The following is a 24,135-nucleotide window of genomic DNA, read 5'->3' on the forward strand; positions in this document are numbered from 1 at the left end:
GCACATGGCCTCCTTCAGGTCATCAAATGCCTTTTGACAGCTTACTGTCCACTGAACCTTTTTGGGCATCTTCTTGGATGTCAGATCATTAAGAGGAGTCACAATGGACCCATAGTTCTTAACAAACTTCCTGTAGTACCCAGTCAAGCCCAAGAAAGCTCGAACTTGAGTCTGGGTGGTTGGAGGGGACCAGTCCTTGATGGATTGTATCTTACTCTCCAGTGGTTGAACTTGGCCTCCACCTACAAGGTGGCCCAAATATACAACCTTACTCTGCCCTATCTGGCACTTAGTAGCCTTGATAGTGAGGCCTGCCCTTTGCAGAGCCTCAAGAGCCTTCTTCAGGTGGATCAGGTGATCCTCCCAGGTGGAGCTAAAGACAGCAATGTCATCCAGATATGCTGCGCAAAAGTCATCCAACCCAGTAAGGACTTGGTTCACCAGCCTTTGGAAGGTGGCAGGTGCATTCTTCAGACCAAAGGGCATCACCACAAACTGGTAGTGCCCACCTGGGGTTGAGAATGCTGTTTTGGCCTTAGACTCCTCAGCTAATCTGATTTGCCAATAGCCAGCTGTTAAGTCAAATGTGCTCAAAAACTTTGCAGAAGCTAGTTTGTCTATGAGCTCATCTGCCCTTGGAATAGGGTGTGCATCTGTCCTGGTGACAGCATTGAGTCCTCTGTAATCCACACAGAACCTCATCTCTCTCTTGCCATCTTTGGTGTGAGGTTTGGGGACCAGAACCACTGGGCTAGCCCAGGGGCTCTCTGAGGGTTCAATGACACCTAATTCCAGCATTTTATGTACCTCAGCCTTTATACAGTCCCTGACGTGGTCAGGTTGTCTGTAAAGCTTGTTCTTTACAGGCAGACTGTCACCAGTGTCCACCACATGGGTACACCAGTCAGTTTAACTAGGTATCAAGGAAAACATATGTGAAAATGATTGTAGAACCTGTCTACATTCAGTCTGCTGATGGGCAGTGAGGTTGCCTCCAAGGGTCACTCCTTCAACTGAGCCATCTTCAGGGTTCTGAGACAACAGGTCTGGGAGAGGGTCACTCTCTTCCTCCTGTCCCTCATCTGTAGCCATGAGCAAGCCCATGTCTGCCCTGTCAACATATGCTTTAAGCCTGTTAACATGGAGTACCCTGTGGGGACTCCTGGGAGTTCCTAGGTCGACCAAGTATGTGACCTCTCCCTTTTTTTCCAGGATTGTATGGGGTCCAGACCATTTGTCTTGGAGTGCTGCTGGGGCCACTGGCTCCAACACCCATACCTTCTGTCCTGGCTGAAACTCAACCAAGACAGCCTTTTGGTCATGCCAAGCTTTCTGTAAGGCCTGGCTTGCCTCAAGGTTTTTGGATGCCTTCTCCATATACTCAGCCATCCTGGAGCGGAGACCAAGTACATAGTCCACTATGTCTAGCTTAGGCTTTTTGAGAGGTAACTCCCATCCTTCCTTCACCAAACACAGTGGGCCTCTCACAGGGTGCCCAAACAAAAATTCAAAGGGGCTGTAGCCAACTCCTTTTTGTGGGACCTCTCTGTAAGCAAACAGAAGGCAGGGTAGAAGGATGTCCCATCTTCGCCTGAGCTTTTCAGGTAATCCTTTGATCATACCCTTTAGGGTCTTGTTGAATCTCTCAACAAGCCCATTGCATTGTGGGTGATAAGGGGTGGTGAACTTGTAGTTGACACCACATTCCTTCCACATAGCTGTCAAGTATCCTGACATAAAGTTGGTACCTCTGTCAGATACTACCTCCTTAGGAAACCCCACTCTGGAGAATACTCCCAGCAGGGCCCTGGCCACAACAGGAGCTGTAGTGGTCCTAAGGGGAATCGCCTCTGGATACCTGGTGGCATGATCCACTACCACCAGTATAAATCTGTGCCCAGATGCAGTGGGAGGATCCATGGGACCCACTATGTCTATTCCCACTCTTTCAAAGGGGACCCCCACCACAGGTAGTGGTATCAGGGGGGCCTTTGTTGTGCCACCTGATTTGCCACTGGCTTGGCAGGTAACACAGGAGCGACAAAACTCCTTTGTATCTTCATTCATGTGAGGCCAGTGAAAGTGAGGGACAAGCCTGTCCCAAGTCTTATTCTGGCCTAAGTGTCCTGCTAAAGGAATGTCATGGGCCAAGGTAAGAAGGAAGCCCCTAAATTGCAGAGGTATAACCAACCTCCTGGTAGCACCAGGCTTGGGGTCTCTAGCCTCTGAATAAAGGAGCCCTTCATCCCAATACACTTTATGGGTACCTTGAGCATTCCCAGCAGCCTCAGCAGCAGCCAGCTGTCTGAGGGGTTCAAGAGAGGGACAGGATAACTGAGCCTGCCTCAAGTCAGCCCTTGAAGGTCCCCCTGTCCCCAGAAACTCAACCTGATCAGGTTCAAGCTCTTCAGGGACAGTTCCTTCAGGGTCTTCTAGATCAGCTTCCTGGGAAGGCTGATCATCACTCTGAGGCAGGGGGGAAGGCACAGCCTTGACCCTCCTGTTCTTCTTCTTGGTAGGTGCTTGGTCCATTGTTCCAGGATCCAAGACCTGAGGTTCAGTGAGGCACTTTTTGGCCTGTGACCTGGTCACAGCAAGGACATGTGATGATATACCTAACATCTCTGCATGAGTCCTGTACTCCACTTCTGACCATAGAGAACTCTCTAGGTCATTGCCCAACAAACATTCTACTGGGAGGTCTGCACTAACCACAACCCTTTTGAGGCCAGTTACCCCTCCCCATGAGAAGTTAACAACTGCCACACTATGTGAAGTAGTAGCATTGCTGGCATTGGTCACCAGGTAGTTCTCACCTGGTATGTACTGTCCAGGGTCCACAAAGCCTGGTGTCACCATAGTGACACTGGCACATGTGTCCCTGTAGGCTTGAGCCACTTTGTCATTAATTAAAGGAGTCTGTCTGTACTTGCCCAGGTTACTGGGGCTCACAGTCAGGGACAAATCAATGTCCCCATCACAGATCAAGACTGCCTGTGTCAGGGTTCTGTCTAAGTCAGAATCTCCTTCAGTTCCCATAGTGATTCCCACTACACCCTTTGTCTGGGGACCAACACTGCTAACAGTAGTACTGGGAGCAGGTGCCTTAGGGGCAACAGTGTTGGGGGCTCCACCCTTTTTGCAATCACTAGTCCAGTGAGTTGTATTTTTGCAATGATTGCACCAGGGTTTCTTTTGACCTTCTTTCTTCTTTTTGGACTGTTGTTGGGACCCACCCTCCTTAGCAGTAGTTTGGGGCCCTGTTGAAGACTTCTGGTCTTTAGATTTCTGATCTCCACCCTTTTGGTCTGTTTTCTTCTGATCACCCCCTTGGCCCTGGTTCCGGTTCTTTTGCTTAACCCTGGTTCTGACCCATTTGTCTGCCTTCTTTCCCAATTCTTGGGGAGAGGTCAGATCAGAGTCAACCAAGTGTTGATGCAGTTGCTGGTTTTGACAGTTATTTAAAATCTGTTCTCTCATCATCAAATTATACAATCCTGTAAAATCAGATACCTTACTTCCCAGCAACCAACCCTCCAAAGCCTTAGTGGCACATTCAACATATTCAGACCAGTCCTGAGTCTGTGTCTTTTGGGTGTCTCTGAACATTAACCTGTACTGTTCAGTGGTTAAGCCTAACCCATCTACCAGAACACTCTTCAGGACTCTGTAATTTCTGACATCCTCTTCTCTAACAGTGAGGAGTCTGTCTCTGCCTCTTCCTTCAAAGGAGAGCCAGAGGATTGCTGCCCACTGGTCTTCAGGAACCTGCTGTACTTTGCAGGCTCTCTCAAGAGCAGTTATCCATTTGTGGATGTCATCCCCACTTTTGTAGGGGGGCACAACCTTAGACAGGTTCCTATTATCAAAGACCCTATCTTTGTCCTTAGGGACAATGCTGCCACCAGTGGGTATAGACCCACTCTCTCTAGGTTGCCTAGCCTTGTTCAGTTTTTCTTCCATCAGGGCTACTTCTAGCTCCTGCTTCCTGATCCTCAGCTGGGCTTCCTGCATTCTGGCCTCATGTTCCCTCCTCTGATGGGTGGTCATCCTTTTCCTGGAGTGACCTTGAGAGCCTCTAGAGCCATGGGAAGCATTGGAGTCACCTGAGCGATTCCTTTGCCTCCCAAGCCCTGGGTTAAGTCCACTGGGGAGATCCAATGGGGTAAACCCACTGTCAATCCCCAATAGCCTTAGTTTAGCTGGGCCAAGTATAACACTTGGCACTGGGCTAGTTCTCCCTTCATCCTCACTACTTTCTGTATCCTCACCACTTTCCTCCCCTGTAGTATGATTCTCATCTAAGGGATGGCTATTGGAACTGGGTACCTCTGTAGCATCTTCAGAAGGGGGGCCTCCTGTTCCTGACCCTAAGGGGGCTAACTGGGAAGCTTTCCTGAGTTCTCTCTGATTCTCATCATTCTGTAAGAGTTCTCTGAGCTCAGCAGAGGTAGGGTTCTTGGGCTGTTTAAGGCCTCTAAGAGTTGCCAAATGCCTGAGCTCATTCTGATTAAGGGTAGCAAAGCTGGATGGTGCCCTTTGGGGGTCACTCTCAACAGAGACCCCTCTGCCCCGGCCATTGCTCTTAAGTGTGGGTGGATGTGTTGCAATCTACCTACACTTGGGTTTACCTACTAAACCTATCTAGTAGTTGTAGTCAGGGTGTGCTACTCCCTTTGCTCTACAACAACTAAGTTCAGTAGAACTTATGTATATCTAATCTTGTTTTATATGTACCTACAGGTACCTATGTGATCTTTCAATTGGTAACCAAGAGATTACAATGGTAAAACACAGCAAGCTCAAATCCAACCGCTGCTCACCAATGTGAGAAGTTGGCCTGGTATATGATGCTCACTAGTTAAAGTGATCACCTTGTACCATGCCAAGCAACCCTTATGGTGTGGTTGTAAGTCAACCTTTTCGGACTAGATGCCCTAGTGGTAGCGTAGGCTAAGCAGTCTTTGAGGCTAAACTCGTGAAGCGTGTTAAGCCAGCTGTTTTACCAAATGCAACCCCCTTTTATACCAATGAAAGGACACCACACAGATATATATTCAAAATATATATGTATTTATTTCTCAAAGTAACCCCTAGTCTCTTTATGAGCACAGGAGCACAAATCGTCAAACAAGATTACAGTAGAATACACAGAAGTTGCACTTTATATGGATAGGCCCTGGTGGCCGCTCAAACCATATACTAAAATAGTGGTATAAGTACCACGAACAGAAAAGGGAAAAGGCCTAGGGCCTCTAGAATTGCTGGGCCTACAAGGAGCTAACTTCAGTTAGTGACCAGGAGGTCCACGGGTGGCGTGTGCAGAGCAAATAGTCACACGCGTGCTCCCATAGGTTTCAATGGGTGCGTAAAAAGTACAAAGTTACTGCAAAAAGGATCTTCCGGATGGACTAGGAACTCAAGATTTGGAACACAGGCACTAGAGATGTAATACTACACTTGGGCACAGGTGTGCCAGCTTTACCTCACCCACAGGAAGCGGGTGCATAGGCCTCGAAGTGCGTCGGGTTTCTTCTATCTGTTCCGTGGAGCTTGAAGACAAAGATGCTGCAGGCGGTCGGTCCGGGAGAGATGCAGTGGATCCAAGAGTGGATCGGAGATGTTGAAGACCTGTAAGCAGAGGGGACAGTGTTCACAGTCACTAGCCAGTGACCAGCGTGGCACCAGGTGGGTACCAGGCAATGTCGGGTGCAAACAGGAAGAAAGGTGTAGCTTGTCTCTGCAGCCACGTGGTCCCTGGAGGTCAACGACGTCCAGGAGTCGGTTCACGAGCTGTCCCACGCAGGCTCTCGCTGTCGGCGGTGTCGGCGACTTGATCAAAGCAAACAAGCCTTGGCAAAAGCAATTGTTGTAGGAGATGAAATAAGCTGATGGTTCTGACCAGCAAGGTCAGAAGGACTGCTCCTTTGGAGGGGAGCAAGGGCCAGTCTGGAGCAACCAGACCAGTGGTGTATTTTGTAGAGTTCGTCGCCAAGATGGCTACTAGCCAGCGGGCCAGCAACCGGTTAGGCGCGTCGAGTGGCAAAATGCAGAAGGGCCCCACGCAGATCGTGGAGATGCTGGAGGGCTCACCTTTGGCGCAGATGCGGCTCGGGTGTTGGGCTTCTCAGATCCCAAAGCACAACTTGGAGGGAGCCTCGGTTGTTGCACTTGTCAGCTTGTCGTAGTCGTTCCAAGATGGCTGGCTCCACGTGTCTCGGTGCCTCCACGGGTCTCCTCTTTTCAGGGACTGTGGATCGGGCGGTGAGAGGTCTGGAGGTCCAGGTCTTGTCAGTCTCTGGGCTCGGGCTCCGGCGGGAGGCGGCGGCAAAGCAGACGTTGATTCGCTGGATGGTGCTTGCGTTAGCAAGGTGGTCACTCCCTGACCACAGGGGAGATTGGCTTCAGTCCTCTGTGCAGCAGAGCGTCGAAGTTCCCGTCTTCTTCTTAGTGTTAAGTTGATTCCAGGATGTCTGAAGTCTTAGGACACAGCTCCTACCTTTAAGCGGATTCTAGGGGCCGGACTACCTGCTAGGTCCCTCCCTATGGGTGGGACCAGGAAGGGGGGTGGTTACACCCCCAATCCTTTGTCCAGCTCGCCCCAGGCCCGGGACTGGTGTGCCCCAGGACCGGTTTGAACTGGCATATGCACCGAGGCTCCTTGTGAGCCACAGGCATGTCTGGTTTCTTTCAAGCCCTACCTGACCAATACACAAAATCCTGTCTGGGGTGGTGCACGCACCTCCCCTGGCAGGAAACCCTTTGTCCACACCTCCCAAGCTGGAAGGACTCCCAGCAGCAGGAGGGCAGACTTGTGTCTGTGGTGGCAGCATCCATTTTGTGGAGCTGAGGCTATGTCTGATTTTACCCGGGTTTCAGGTACTGTACATGTCGTGTCCCTCTAGAAGGGTGGAATGCTAACCCCGTCGCCAGAATTGGCGAGGGGATAGTATTCCAATTCGTATGACACCTTACTCGACATGTTTTGATAAAGCCAAACCAAAGATAGCATTTAACCGCGAGGTTCATAATGCACTTAAGAGTATATGGTATGACGATATCTGGAAACAGTGGAAGGAAGTTGTTCCGACCACTGCAGACAGGCTCAGCTCATGCCAGAGCACCATCTCACATGGAACCAAGCACTCTGCCTTCAGGATTGTTAAGGCCTGCCATAGGAGTGACTTATAGGTTACCAGGTGTCCCATTTAAGGTTAGGTATAGGTATACTACACCTAAGTAAGAGGTGATTACACCAACTTACCCCAGCTGAGTGATCAGCCAGTTGTGTCAAATTGTTAGGCCAAGCCTGGGGTGGCATAATACATGCTGCAGCCCCTGGCAGGCCTTGGGTACACCAATGCCCTGGGTACCTAGTGTACACTGGTACAGGGGCTGACAGGGTGATCCACTTCCAATTGGTTATGCACCTAGGGTGCATAGTTTTAATTTAGTAGAGAGAACAGCAGGCTGGGGGTCTGATTGGCAGGCCCACAGCCTCAATATGTCAAAAACCAGTGAAGCAAAAAGCAAAAATTTGGGGTGACCATAGGATAGCAGACCCTACTCTCCTACAACCGGTTTCAGTAAGATGCTCTTCTTGGCCAGGCTGTGCCCCCCGTCTCCCCCCATCCCCAGCCACGGCCCATATAGGGTGTGCTACCGGGGCGGTGACTTAGGGCGGGGCAGGGTGGGGGGTTGTAAAATGCGGCATACAGCCGATTTCAGGTAAGTAACAAAAAAAAAAAAAACGAATTTTCGTTGCGCGCGCTGCATCGCCAAATGAGTGGATCTCTCAGAGCACAGAGTCAGTCTTACTGGAAAAGAGGACTTTTTGCATAGAGACTTTTATCGACACCCTAAGCCACCTCTGCTTCAAGACCTGCAAAAACTGCTAACCAAGCTGTACAGGCAGTGGCGGCTGGCATCTACGATGGGTGGGCGGAGCGTGGGGTATCGCACAGCGCATAAAATATTATAAAAAAATAAATAAGACTTAACTAAAGCGACATCCTCGCTCCGGACCTCTTCTTCACTGGAAGCAGACTCTGAAACTCCCTTGCCCAATCCTAGTGCTGCTCACATGCAGCATGTGAGAAGTGTGCTAATTGGAGGGAGTGGCCTCACTCAGCGTTCCACAGTGCACTGGCGGCCTGGACTTACTCTCAGCCCAGCTGTCATGAGACAACTGGATTGAGAGGTTTAAAGCACACATGTGTGGCTGGCCATTGCAAGACAGCGGGTCAAAGGGACATGCGGAATTTAAACAAGTGGAAAACCCTCCTCTCTGCTGCTGTCAGCATCGGCCCGCCCCCGTCCTTACACTCGGCTCAGGACAGGGGATGAAAAATAAAATGGTAATAAACTACCATTTTATTTTTAATCTCTGTATGGGTGGGTGGGATTTTAAGTGGGGCAACGTTCCTTCGCTCCAATGGAGGAGCCGCCCCTGAGTACCGGTAAAGATCATGTAAAAGAGAGCCAAAGAGAGAGACTTGTATCGTCGCACCTGGAGACAACCTGAATCAGTAATCAGTGCGCATTATATATAAAGAATTGAATAAATTAAACTACTGTTGTCAAACACCTGAAATGACCCTCTGATTACTGCAAGGGACAGATTTGTATTATTTTTCCAGCTCTCTGCTCACATTACACCAATGCCTTATTTTGACACTTTCCCCGTATGCTATAGGCAAATTTGCAGCACTGAAAACCCTCCCGCTATCATTGTTGGGCAAAGCAGCCCTCTTCAAGATGATGTTGCTGCCCTGTTTCCTATACGCTTTGCAGAACACCATGGACCCGGTCTCAGCAGAGTACTTTAGAGAGGTCGAGAGCCTACAGAGAGACCTGTTGTGGGACGGGAAACCTCGCATTGCTTTTTCCAAACTCACACTCAATTGGTATGACGGGGGGATCAGCCTCCCGGATATCAAAAAATGCTATTGGGCAGCACACCTTGCAGCCATTAATCAGGGCACCTATGGTCGACTTGATGACCCCGGATATGCCATGGATAGATGGACTCCACCGGGTAGGAACTATAATAGGGCAATATATTCCAAACCCAAACGATACCCCTTAACCAGACCAACTGACCACTCGGTCCGCATCTGGCAGGCAGTTAACAAAAATCTGGGCTGGGAGCAAAAACTCACTCTGGCAACCCCCCTGTGGGACTCTGAGCAACTAGGCAGCTTATGGAAATCAACGAAAGTGGGATCTTATTGGAATCTTACTGATTAAAGACATGAGGGGGAAGGGCGAAGTGAAATCCTTTACCTCTTTGCAGCAACAGAATGAGTTGGCTAACTCAGAACGTTTTAGATACACACAAATTCGTCATGCACTAAAATCCCACTTCCTGGCAGGCTCCTCCCCTCGGCACCCTCCCCATTAGAGGATAGGCTGTTGGACGGGCACCTACCCGAAAAAGCCATTTCACTTACCTATAAAAAACTGATCAACAATATGACAGACCCACTCGGGCCACTACGTGAGAAATGGGTGAGAGATGGCATCGAATTAGATGATGAAGACTGGCAGGATGCAGTGTCCTCACCAAGAGTAGTGGCAATCTCGGCTAGGCTCAGGCTAGTTCAATTTAAAATTCTTCACAGAGCATACATCACAGGGCCTACTCTGGTCCGCATGGGTAGATCCGACACGGGAGACTGTAGGAGGGGGTGCGGGCAGGAAGGGACATTTCTACACATACTATGGGAATGCAAATACATGCAATCATACTGGTGCAGGATCCACGATGTACTGGGCGAGATGCTCTCAGTTGTCATACGCCAGGATGCACGAAGATGCCTCTTAAACATATGGGAGCCCACTGATTTAAATAATCATCACACACAATGGGCCACACTAGGGCTTATGCTGGCAAAACAGAATATAGCACAGAAGTAGGGAGCAGCGCAGGCACCTAAAGTAGAAGCCTGGCTGGAAAGAGGACCTAGACTGGTGTATGTACAGATAAAAGACAGTCTTCACAGCACGTAGCTGCCCCAAAAAGTGGCCCAAGATATGGGACCCCTGGAACGCTTATAGAGGACATACCTGCAATCCTCCGCTTAACATTGACCCCGATGACCCCCCACCCCATAATTTGTACCCATTACGCTTTGACACTAACTTTTACTCACTATTGCCTTTACTGACTGTATTGTACCAGCGGAATGTTAATATAAAGAATCTTAAAAAATGTTTTTGCAGCATGTGCTTGCATTATTTCATAAGCAAGTTGAGTGCGAACACTTTCTTAAATTTAGATTTTTTAGGCACTGTCAGCCACAGTGCTATGTTTGTAGAGGTGGACGAGCCACTGAAAGTTCGAGCCAGGTTCGAGCCTGAAGACTAGCTCCGGCTCAGCTCGAGGTTCTGTTGTAACCATACCGAGCCCAGCTTCTGCCTTCCTTCCTTCTTCTGTCCATGATGTGGCGTTTTGATCAGAACTTTAGACCGTGGAACTGGGGAACCAGGTTTGAATCTGGCATCCGATCAACATCCTGTGATTCTGGGCAAATAACGTCATCTCCCTGTGTCTATAAACAATGCGCGTGTCCCTATGTAATGTGGCTGGTGCTCATGTAAAGCCCGCAATACCTTCGGATCGAGTTTGCACTATATTCGAAAAACAACACAAAAATGCACTAAGAGGTAAAAACACAACCTTAACATAAGGGAAGAAAAATAAACATTTACTGACTGATTTGTGCAAAAGGAGACCTGCTAACCTGGGTAAAAATTCTTTTTTCTTCATTATTGCCTATGAAATCGGTTTCAAATATGTACGTTCAGACTACCAGTTGTACAAAACTATCACTTTTAGGGGCATATTAACAAGCCAGGCGCTAAAATTATCGCCGCTTTAGCGGCAGAAAACTGCCGCTAAAACGGCGATAATGGGCCTGATAATATGCTCTATGGAATTCCAATTGAAACCCATGTTAGATGTGAAGGACGTCTAACATGGGCGTCAATTGGAATTCCATAGAGCATATTATCAAGCCCATTATCGCCGCTTTAGCGGCAGTTTCCTGCCGCTAAAGCGGCGATAATTTTAGGGCCTGGCTTGTTACTATGCCCCTTAGTTAGTAAATATTTTCATGGCTCTGCTTGTGCACATGCTCTAAGATCCGAGCCAGACCCTTGGCTTGGCTCTGGCTCGGCTCTCCTTGTCAAGTTGTTGGCTCGCCCCACTCCATATGTTAGTCCCACAGGTTTATGGGGCACCCAGAGGTGAGGGATTTTTCCATGACATTTCGCACACTCTCACCCTCGTATCTTCCGACTGAAAACAACTTCCGGCTGTTTCCTAAACCAACCTAAACTGTTTTATTTTATTTTTTAAAACATACACACGGCTTCCTCGCGCGTTTAACCCCAATCGTTACATTATTAACCCCCAGCACAATATATTTTAAAGAGGCACCGCTCATTACCCTATGAAAGTCCGATTAACATAATTTCCTGCGGGAGAACAATGGGCCGCCAATGCTTGAAGTCAACGCTGATTGAGCGGGAATGTTTCCCGGGAGCTTGATCCCCTGAATATTCATGCAATATTGTTTGTGACATTTAAAAGCTCAATTATCAAATGACTAATCAGCCTTTTGAAATATTTTTTTAAGAGGGTGGGCCTGAATATGTGTTCGTGCCTAGTTCCAAAAGGAAAAAACAGAGATTTGAATAGTTGATATTAATTTCCTCTTTGAATTTTGCTGCATCGACAAAATGAATAAAAATGACACATTTCTGCCGACATGGAGAGCTAACACCGATGGTCTAAGTTTGGGTTCATGTGAGTGTGGCACGTGGGCAACATGGCAATTATTGGAGCAAATATAACCATTAGCCAAATAGGTGGCTGAGTTAGCCATTTCATTTGAACTAAAATCGTGGTATACAGTGAACCAGTGAACGTTCTTCTAACCATATGTGTTTATCCTTTACATAATAAGTATTTTAGCAATTCTAAATCTTGTTGTGTCATTAGAAATTCCCCTGAAAGGTCACTGGTGTACCCTAAAACATAAAATAGCCATTAATTGTCCATACTCTGTTATCTACCTCTCTATGTCCCAAACAATTATTGGAAATACCAATGATTGTGGCTTATGAATGAAAGTACCTTTTGTGTCATTGATGGGGTTAGGCACTTAAATCATCCTACACGCACTCTGTCATCCATCCATCCATCCATCCATCCATCCATCCATCCATCCATCCATCCATCCATCCATCCATCCATCCATCCACTGACTCATTATTGCATTCACTCTCTGACACAACTACAATAAAGTGCACACAAAGTCAACAACATATACAAGTGAAGTTAAAACAAGAAAATGAAATTATGCTGCTATTTAAACCCAGTAGACCAGTGACGGCCCGTGTAGGGCGTTGTACCGGGGCTGTGACGTGGCGCAGAGGAGGGGCAGGGTGGGGGGGGGGGGTGTGCAAAATGCAGCAAACGGCCGATTTCAGGTAAGTTACGAAAAAAATTAATAAAACGAATTTCGTTGCACGTGCTGCATCGCATTTGGCGATGCAGCGCGCGCAACGAAATTCGTTTTATTAATTTTTTTTGTAACTTACCTGAAATCGGCCGTATGCCGCATTTTGCAACCCCCCACCCTGCCCCTCCTCTGCGCCACGTCACCGCCCCGGTAAAACGCCCTACACAGGCCGTCACTGCAGTAGACATTTCCTTTCAATAAATAAACTAAATTTAGCAGGGGGTGTCCTTCTTGCAGAAGTATAGTCTATAGCCTTTTGTTGTTTTAAAGTGCATGGCCGTCACATTTAGAACCAATGTGTTAGCCATCTTGGAATGGTAAAACAGTGATACACTATGAACAGCACCATTCCATAATGGTCTCTTGGTTCAGAGTAAGTGGCCAGGTGGGATGCAGCGCTATGCATATTAAATGAACAGGAAGCAACAGTCCCATCAGCAAAGTTTGGATAGCTGTAATATCTTTTTATGAAACATTAAAATAAAAAGAGGAGAAACAAAAGAAATGAAAGGGGAACTATAAAAGGAGAAGCTTTAAAGCTAAAGGGCTGGCCAACTAGGCCTGACAATGAAGCGTACTCATTTTCAGGTGGATGCTATCAGAAAATGGTGCCATTCACAGGGCAAGAGAGCTAATGACTGATGTAGAGTGAACCTTTGCCCCGTGCAGCATGCTGTCACGGATGGAAGCAGGGTAGAAATGAAACTCAGACAGATTAATGGCAGAACAAAGCTGAACCAAAAGCCCTCTATGCACATGTTCTTTTTCTTTCAGACAACATTTATTTTCTACTTGGAAAGAATAGTGTGCCACCACCCAGCCCTTGACATTTTTCATCAGGACACTGCAAAAGCTTCTGACACTCTTATTGATGTCCCAGCTCTGCTAATGTTTACACTTCCCAATTCCCCACTGCCTGTGAGTGGGGACAAAGGCCCTGCCCTGATAGTATTGTGGCATTGTTTCAAGTTTACATTTTTGTGCACTAATATTGTGTGATATACAATTTTACACATCATCTTGTGGAAATGGACTGGAGTAATATAGTTGCAATAGAAAATAAATTCATATGATGTATAGAGGCAAAGTTATTAACGTGTTTTAGTTAGGCCACATGTCTGAATAAATCTCTATTTTGAACAAGATATATGCCATCTCTGTTACTCACTCCTATTTTTCCCCCTCCACAAAGCCATTCTAGGGATGGGCATAACTAGTGCAATTTCGTGTAGCATAATCACACAGAATTACATAATAATTTCACGAGATTATGTAAGAAGAGTAATTCTGCATTTAGCGGTATTTTCTTAGCTCAAAAATACCCGTACATGTCCAAAATGGATTCCAGGATGGATGTTGGCTTAGTGATAGTGCTAAAGGCATTAGAACATTATTAGTGTGCCAAAAGTGCACATGGGATAGGATTTTCCCTCCCAACTTACTTTCAGCTTTTAGATATTTTTCTTAGCGCAAATTGCACCCTTGCACACAAAATGAATGTAATCTGTTGTCTAAATGTTTCATTTTGTCCAAACACTTCCGGGTGAGGGTGTTGAATACTTTTTATTTTAGAAATGTGATTGTTAGACTTGGCATCTTTGGTGTGGTTTCCCCTGACGTTTTGCCTCTACCTCCTTTATATTTGATGCTATGCGGGATTTCGTTTTAGCTGGCTTAGATGCTTTGGGCACTTTGCCACTGCTTACCAGTGTCAAAGTGCAAGTGCTCCCTGTGTAAATTGTGATTACAATTGTGTAGTGATGACAGAACACAGGCGTCTTGGTAAATTCTGTTTATTTTAGCATAGAAGATATGATCCCACAGACGGTGTGCAATGTGCGTGCAAGCATGGTGCTGTCCCATGTAAAACTGTCGCTTAACTGTCATGAGCAACTGTCAACTCACAGAGCGTCTCGCGCGCCAACGGGCAGTGCGAGACAGCAACCCATGGAGTGTCCACACGTGAGGGGCACCTGAGGACAGCACACTACATATATCTCTTTCCCTTAAAGGAAAGGAAAGAAACAGGAGAAAGAGGAAGGGGAGAGAGAGAGAGAAAAAAGGGAGAGAGAGAAAAGAGAGAGAGAGAGAGAGAGAGAGAGAGAGAGAGAAAGTGTAGGAAATAAACTACCTGAACCTAGCAGCAGTGCTTAATTTGTAATATATTAAGTGCCAGGGCTCTGATCAGGAGGCCACTGCAGCTTGCACCACCCATCGCCCTTGTCATCGCTGCCAAAACAACTACTAATCATCTCTCTTGGATGTAAATGCGACAGTTCAGATTATTCCAGGTCCCCGAAGCTAAAGGAACGGCTAGGGAAGCAGGTATTAGTAATTTTTTAATGTACACTGTTTTCCTCAACAACTGATATACTGCTCATCTCTAAATTACATGAGCAGCGCCACCTTGTGGCAGACTGCCCTAAGTGTGGTGTTGACAATTAGGTGCCGGTGCCGACCACCGGAAACCAATTAAGTGCTGGTGCTCAGCACCGGAAAGCTCCAGCTCAAATTAAGCACTGCCTAGTAGGCAGTCTGACATCTCTGCCATTCCTTCTGGGGAAAACAGCAGAATTATTAACAAGATCCAAATCACTGTGTCTTGCACCAGAGGGAAGCACTGCGACAGTATCAAAGCATTGGGTGGGTCTATCACAAACCTTGTCATTGACTTTAACAATCTTGTTCATGTTCCACCAATTCCGCTGATTGACACGAACAGCACTGCCACAGATGTTATCAATACAAACAGGTTCACTGAACTTGTAGCACCTTTCCTTACAAAACCTTGTTTCTTTATTCTCACCATGATACCTACAGCGAACTTACTGTTGGAGACATTTTTCCTTAAGTCAAAGTATGTCTTTTGTTTGGATTGTACATCACTAACTTTGTTTCTAAACATCACATTAAGCTCATGGGCAGGGGTCTTATGTTTGAACCACTTAGACATCCATGATGGTCTAAAATCAGAGCAGGCCTTCCTCCCTTTGAGTAAATTGAAAGGAGAAATGCCGGTGGATGTGTGCGGCGTGGTTCTGTAGAACCACAGCATGGTTCTTACAGCCTTAGGTATAACCTTGTTGTGAGAAATAGCCCACCGTATACAGTCCCCAATGACTCTGTTAAGTGTCTCTACTAGCCCATTAGTTTGAGGATGATGGAGAGAGCTTTTTATGTGGTTGATTGAAGATTCTCTGAGGAATTATTCCACATCGGCATATATAAACTGCACACCGTTGTCAGAAATAACAGTCTTGGAAAATCCCTCCCGCATGAAAACTTCCTTCAAGAAGTCGAGGATTTCTTTTGAGTCAACTTTGGCTACAAATTTGACTTCTGACCATTTTGAGTAATATTCAATTAAGACTTTGGCGAACCGAGTCTGATGGGGTAAGGTATGGAAGGGGCCCATTACGTCAATATACAGTTTTTCCCAGGAATTGTCGGGAAGGGGAATGGGTGTGAGGGGCGGGTTAGAGACACGTAGGGTCTTGTCACTACCAGCACAAATGGTACAATCTTGGACCAAGGCCCCAATGTCTCTGTCCATTTTGGGCCACCAGAAGTATTCACGTACTCTGCGTTTGGTGAGTGTGGCACTCAGATGTCCTTCGTGAGCTTTGGTTAAAAAGGTTTTTCTGAGCTCAAAAGGAGGTACAATTTTTTCTAGCCTGAAGATAATCCCATCTTCAACAGATAATTCATCACATATTTTTACATAAGGTTGTACATCAACGTTTAAGCTCTTCCCTTTTGGCCAACCTTCGGCAATGTATTTCTTAACATATTTCAATGTCCCATCGCTGTGCATGGCAGCATTCCACTCATTTTCACTTATGGAACAAATGTGTTGTAATTCTACAGGAGCAACAATACAGTCCTCATGTTCATCATCGCTATTTGGTTCTTCGCTAGCCTCTGACCTATTGGGAATGGGAGGCAAGCGTGAAAGAGCATCAGCACGCACATTCTTCCCACCTGGGATGTGTACATTGTCAAAATAGAATAGGAGGAGCTTTGAAGCAAGTCTGGCTATGCGTGGCGTGGTGTTGCGATAACTTGTGTTCCCTGGGATGGCTACTAAAGGTTTGTGGTTAGTTTGTAAGGTGAAATTCCTGCCGCATAGGTAACATTTGAATTTTTCAATGGGCCACCAACATTCAAGAAGTTCTTTTTCAATGACTGAGTAGTGTGATTCTGTGTCTCTTAGTACGCTAGATGCAAACCCAATTGTGTGTTCTTGGGTGCCCATGTGCTGGGTCAGGACAGCACCAAGACCGTAACAGCTGGCATCGACAGGTAATGTGCAATGTACTGATGAGTTAAAAGGTTTCAACTCCTCGACCTTGGTGAGATATGTTTTTAGCCAATCAAAAGCGATTCTACATTTATCATCCCATGCAAAAACATTGTCATGTTTTAACAAGTTGGAAATGGATCGTACTTTTGTGGCATAATCGGGAATGAAACGAGAATAGCACTCAGTCAATCCTAGAAAAGACTCAACTCTTGTTGTGTTGATGGGAGGAAATGCATCTAAAATGGCTTGAACCAGACTGGGTTTGGGTGTTACACCTGCACCTGATTGTGTGACCAAGGTATTCTACTGAGCTTTTGGAGAACTCACATTTGTCACGTTTGAAGACAAACCCCTTGCTCTTGAAATGTGGATAGTACTTGATGCAATGTCTCATCATGAGTAGACTGGTTAATGGCGTGTATAAGGACGTCATCTTGTAAGATGGCGACATTTTTGATGCCTTTAAGAAGATTTACCATGAGGTGCTGAGAAACTGAAGCTGCTGAAGCCATTCCAAATGGCATATGACAGAATTGGAACTTGCCTGAAGGTGAGTTGAACGCAGTGAGATGACGTGAATCTCTGTCGAATTCAACCTGGTGATAACTGGAAGCGAGGTCAAGTTTGGTAAAGAACTTAGCTCCCGCAACTAAGCCCAGCATTTCGGAGATGTTGGGTACAGGGTGGGATTCAACCCATATTTCCTTATTTAGACTGCGCAAGTCAATTTGAATTCCGAGTTTGTTGTTCTTTTTGCACGTATGATAAGTGGAAACCTTGTATGGTTACATAGATTTTACCGTGAATGCGCCTACCTTTAAACTCCATGATGTCTTCAAAATATCCTAGGAGATTGATCTTACGCCCTTTGTAGGACACAGGAGCAGATTCTGGCGGCAATAACTTTCTTTCACCCCAATTAGCTGTAAACAGAGACTCGCAAATCATGGTGATACGTGCACCTGAGCCCACGAGAAGACGCAACTTCTTTACTCCTACCAATATGTTGGCATAGCGGTCTACACATTCTGTGAGATCACCAGTCCTGATTTCACTTTCCATGACCACTAGAATTATATCTTTCATTTCTGACAAAGGATCCTCAATATCACTGTCACTGGTGTCTTTGACATGCCCTATTCTGACATTTTCTCTTTTGTGTCCCTGACACACTTTAGAAAAATGGCCAACTTTCCCGCAAGACCAGCAGACCACATTTATTGCAGGGCATGGTCTGCTGTTTTTGGCATGTACTGGGTTCCCGCACCTAAAGCATATGTCTGTTCTTCTAAAAAAAACTATTCTGAGAGGTTTCTCTCTTTTTTTTTGTAATTTGTAATACAAACTGGGGTTACAACTTCAACAGTTTTGTTTTCCAGTTTATTCACGTAGACTTGTGAAGTTTCAATGCTTTTGGCTATACGAATGGACTCCTCAAGAGAGGGAATTCCTAGGGACAGACGCTTTTGTCTAATTGTTCTATCTGTGCAATGGCTTATACACTGGCCACGTACCACCTGCTCACTAAAAGTTTCGAATTCACAATCTGCAATCAATTTTCTAAGGGCAGTGATGTATGTGTCGACATCTTCATCGTTCTTCTGTACTCTTTTGAAGAATTTATGTCTTAATACAACAATACTTGACTGGACATCATATCTGCAAGCTAACGTTTTGATAGTACTATGATATTCATCAAGTTCTTCATTATCACCGCCCTCAGCATCAGGTAAGTGTTTGAGTGTGGACCTCCCTTCAAATCCTAGGGAATGTAACAGTAAAAACTTCTTTCTTTCGGGTCTAAACCTGTGTGCCCCTAAAGCGGCTAAATAGGTTTCAAAGGCATCGAGCCAATGGTGCCACTTAATGGGAGGTTCACCAGGTGAGTCAAGAAACGGGGGTGGTGGATTAACTGCTTGCATAATGAATAAGAGAGGGAAGAATGTCCACCTACAATGTAAAAATGGAAACTGAAAGAAGATATAAGGGATAAAGTTATCATACTTACATTGCATCAAAATTAGAAACAATAAATGGTAATACAGGAGAAGATGTAGCATTAAATTGTAATCAATAAATACTTTAAATTCAATAATAAATGTATATGTCACTGAGGCTGAGTGGACACATAGGAGAATGATGAAAGAAGGAAAAGGTGTTCGTGTCACCAAGAAAAGCAGTGCACACACAGTACAACTTTGTAAAAGAGTAGAGGGGTGCGTGTCACTGTGTGAAAGTGGGATAGCATTAACAATACAGGTGTGTCGAAGATCGAGTGCACACACAATTGATGGGAATGAAGCGTAATGTGTGCGTGTCACCGTGTTGTAAGTCTGACACGCTGCACCAACTTTGTAAAAGAAGAATGGTGTGCATGTCACCGTGTGAAGGTGCACACACTGCTGTGCAGACGAGAGAAAACACGAAGAAAATACTCATGAGGGAGTTAGTACCTCATGTAGGTAGAAAGAAGATTACTCTGGAAACATCTCACAAAGGAGAGGGCGTGCGCAGGTCAGTTGACAGGTATCTGCACCCCAGATGTGAAGGAAAGCAGAAAGGTGACGTGATTACAGTCGCGATCCTCCATCGTTGAATTAAGGCGCTCCCACAGGGAAGACGTTCACCAGTCAATGACGATAAAGAAAGGCGTTCTTCACAGGGAAGAGGTTCCCATGTGTTGTCGATGCAGAAAAGAGATGTTCGAAGGGGAGGCGTCTACACGTGATGTAGTTGTAAAAAGGCGTTCCTCACATTGAAGGCATTCCAAAATGACGTGTCTGAGAAATTCTCATACGTGAGGCAGTAGACCCGTCAGTAGGAAGACGGTGCTAGCAAAACACCGCAACCGGGTCAGCTCTTTGCCGAAATAGCTCAGGATGCGTGAGGAAAACGAAATCCCATACGGTGCAGACAGATGTCACCACAGCTGATTGAAACACGCTGAGATGAGAGATGGGCAGGTATTCTTCCGGAATACGTCTGGAAAACGTTTTGACTGGAACCTCTGCATGGGTGCTGTGTGGGATCATCAGAGAGACCAGCTCGTCACCACGATGAATGTAGTGATGACAGAACAAGGGCGTCTTGGTAAAATCTGTTTATTTTAGCCTAGAAGACATAATCCCACAGACGGTGCGCAATGTGCGTGGAAGCACGGCACTGTCCCATGTAAAACTGTCACTTAACTGTCATGACCAACTGTCAACTCACAGAGCGGCTCGCACGCCAACGGGCAGCGCGAGAAAACAACCCATGGAGTGTCCACGCGCGAGGGGCGCATGAGGACAGCACACTACAAATTGTTTCTCTCAGATTGGCATATTTGATTTACTGGTAAGTCCCTGGTAGTGTGCACTGAGGTGTGCCAGGGCCTGTAAATCAAATGCTACTAGTGGGCCTGCAGCACTGATTGTGCAATCCGCATGAGTAGTTCTGAAACGGTATCTCAGGCCTGCCACTGCAGTGTCTGTGCTTAGTTGCTAACAGCCATGTTGACTTGGTAAGTGCACCCACTTGCCAGGCCCTAACCTTTCCTTTTCTTACTTGTAAGGTACCCTTATGGTAGACCCAAGGTACTACCCTGGGCAGGGAGCAGTGTATGTTAAAGGTAGGACCTGAACTGGTGTGTGTGACATGTCCTTACAATGAAATACTGCCAAATTAGTTTTTCACAATTGAAAGGCTATCTTGCCTCATAGGATAAAATGGGAAATGGTTTGTAACATCTTCCAAGTATAACTTCCCATTGGGACAAGATAGAGAAACAAAGTCTAGGCTCTCTGAACTCAGAATTTAATAACACATCTTTTAATAATGATGGTTCTTAAATTGTGTGTTTGAAAAAGCCACTATTAGAAAGTAACTAAAGAAACCTAGGCCAAAGTCCTGGCCTACAAGTGCACTCCAAAAGGACTCAGAGAGTGTCAACATAATGTAACCAATACTTCAAACAACAGTACAATGACTTAAACACTAGATGATGAAGAGAGAATGTTCATTTTCATTGTGAATCCATCTTCTACAAAACAGCGACCAAACTCCATTGTGAGCTTGTCAAGTTTGTGTTTATTCAACAAGCCAAACAATCAGTTTTCTTGCAGAAATTGTAATGTTCATCCCAATGCATTTCGGGATCAAACCAATAGCCCTTCGTCAGGGGATTCTGTAAACAAGGATGTGGCTATCAATACATTCAGCGCAATACAAAAGAACCTAAATTTCAGCAAACATGTTATGCAAAAAAGGTTGAAAGAATAACATGCTGACATTGCTAATGACCCAAGAGATAATCGTTGTCACCAAAGCTCAGACAGTATGGTGGTAATAGGACGACATGACAACATGTCAACAAGCATGGTAGCATTAACCACACACCATGTAACCCAAGATACAACAAGATGCATAATGTGCTAGATAAACAAATGAGAACCACAGTAGGAGACTGTAGAGGCAAACTGGTGTATAACTTGATGCATATGGTGCTCAAAAAGACGGCGTGCAATGAAATGAGACAACTGAAAAAGATGTGCGCCCTTGATAACCAAGAAAACGTCTTACAGTGCCAGATTTAGAAGACTATGATGTGCAAAACGAACAAGACTAAAAGGAGTGTGAATCAAGAGAAGAGACGCATACCTGGGACAAGCAATCAAACTAAGAAACCAGTAGAGGGCCACGAGAACTCCGCTATAAATAAAAAAACGCCAGAATAAGTGGACTGCGTGAGTGTGAAAACAAAAAACTAACGAGAAAAAACAAAATCACAACTTACGCGCTCCGCACCCAAGGCGGTGGGTTTGTGTGAACCGCAACCGTAATCCCGGCAGGAAACCGATCCGGTAGTAACCAGTAAAACGCGCAATGTGAAGATACGCATGCGCAGTATATTATCGAGTGAAGCCCAACCAGGAAGTGAAAGAGAATGTGCTCAACGATTGGAATAGAAAAGAAAAACTCAGTGTAGTGCTCGAAAGGAAGAAAGATTCAACCCCTGATGCTTAATGTGAAAGACCCAGAACGGTTACTGAAAAAATCCTGAAATGGTAAATAAATGCTCAGAAGTCTGTGCATGCCAACAATTGAATCTGTATATAATACACACTGTACAATAAACCTGAGAAAGCTGTTAAACTCATATTTACAGAAGAGATAAGATGTATAACAATATACAAAAATTGCAAAAATAAACATACAAACAACGATATAAGCAAAAACAACTGTAATGTCCTTAGTCTCAAATGATAACAATACTCATGTGCTAAATGTAACATGATTAGTAAACAAAACAACAGAGTGATGAGACGACTGCTAGAATACCCATGTAAATCTTCCAGGGTGTGTGCCTAAAAGTCATTCAGAAGAAAATAAACAGGTAAAGCGTCATATGCGAAAGAAGCAAATAAAGGGAATAAACAGCACACAAAAGAAACACTAAGCAGATGCTGTTGTGTGAAAATAAAAACACTACAGAAAGCATGAAAATTCAATCCTGTCATTAAGACCTCGAAGAGTCATGGTGTCAAGAAAACGTATCCAATACGTTTCACGTTGGGCTAATATTTTAGACATGTCCTTGTCTACCTGAGGGGTAATGACCTCGAGAATAGTGTATCTAAGTTGAGCAATGGTGTGGTGTTGGTTAAGCCAGTGAGCCTCCAAAGGTGAGCTTAACGTCTTGGTACGTATGCGACTCTTGTGTTCAGTAATTCTAATGTGTAATGACCTTTCCGTCTTACCCACATAATATGAGCTGCACGGGCAGCGAATGGCTTAGATCACGTGATGACTGTTGCAATCAGCTGAGAAATGAAGTTTTATGGGTTTACCTGCCCAAGCGTGAGTGATACAAGTACCAACCAATACGTTATTACAGTGTGAACAATTGCGACATGTCCGCATGCCCTTATGCTCAGTGGTGTCTGTTACAATAGGTCTAGATAACAGCTCTCTCAGGTTCTTCGACCTTTTGTAGGCAAAAATCGGTGGATGCGCAAAAATACCTTGGAAATCATGTTCTGATTAGAGTAGATCCCAACGTTTCAGAATCACTCTTCTGATAGCAGATGATGAAGTAGAATAAGTCTATTCGAACACTTCTCTATTGTTTGGTTCCTTAACCATTTTCCGTAACAAGACATCCCTACTTAGATCACTCACATGTTTCTCAGCATCCTCCAAAATGTTAGCCGGGTAACCTCATTGTACAAACTTCTTTTTTTGTTCTTGAACACTCACTGGAAGTTGCGAAGCATCTGATACAATCCGTTTAGTGCGCAGAAATTGAGAATAGGGAAGTCTGGATGATGCTGCCCTTAATTTCAAAGTTCACATCTAAAAATGACACTCGATGTTGATCTAAGTGAGCTGTAAAATTGATGCGGGGATGTCTAGTGTTCTGGAGTGATAATTTCTCAGTGAGAGAAGATGCTGTGCCATGAAAGATGATAGGAATATCATCTATATATCTTCAATAGAGTAATAGATGGTCTATAGATGCTGTGCCATGAAAGATGATAGGAATATCATCTATATATCTTCAATAGAGTAATAGATGGTCTGTCCTATGCTTGTCAGATAGAATGTAATCCAACTCAAACTGCATCATGAAGATATTAGCGTAGCTGGGGGCCCCCGGAAAACCCATTGATGTGCCATTGGACTGAAGAAAAAATCGATCTTGCCATTTAAAATAGCTGTGATAGAGAGCAAACTGCAATAGCTCCAAGAGAAAAATCTTATCGGCCTACAGTTCATCGTGTCGTGAAAGCGCCCACTCGACCGCTTCGATGCCTTCAGAATGTGGAATAGACGTGTACAGGGCAACCACATCAATGGTGCATAATACGATTTCTGAATCTACAGGTAGAGCCACCTGTTGGAGCAGTTGTAGAAGGTGAGTGGTATCTTGCAAATATGTGGAGCCACCTTGCACAATGATTTGGAGAAATGAATCTAGGTAATGACCAAGAGGTTCATGTAACGATCCGCACCCAGAAACGATAAGCCTCAGAGGGGGGTCGTTCAAGCATTTATGGATTTTTGGAAGCATGTACACAGAGGGGGTCGTGGATAGCGTGTGAAAAGAAATTGTTGTGTTTTTTCTGCGATCCATCCCATGTCCTGTGCATGTGTCAAAATCTTAGAAAGGATGCTCGAAAATTCTTCAGTTGGATAATAAGGTAGTGGCAAATAAGTAGATTTGTCAAGTAGCATGATGTAAACCTTATTCTCATAAAAAGTACGGTCCATGACGACCAAAGCACCCTGGTTACTTAGTTTGATTGCTTGTCACCAGGTATG

The sequence above is a fragment of the Triturus cristatus genome, chromosome 3_1, assembly GCF_964204655.1.
Source record: "Triturus cristatus chromosome 3_1, aTriCri1.1, whole genome shotgun sequence".
Taxonomy (NCBI): domain Eukaryota; kingdom Metazoa; phylum Chordata; class Amphibia; order Caudata; family Salamandridae; genus Triturus; species Triturus cristatus.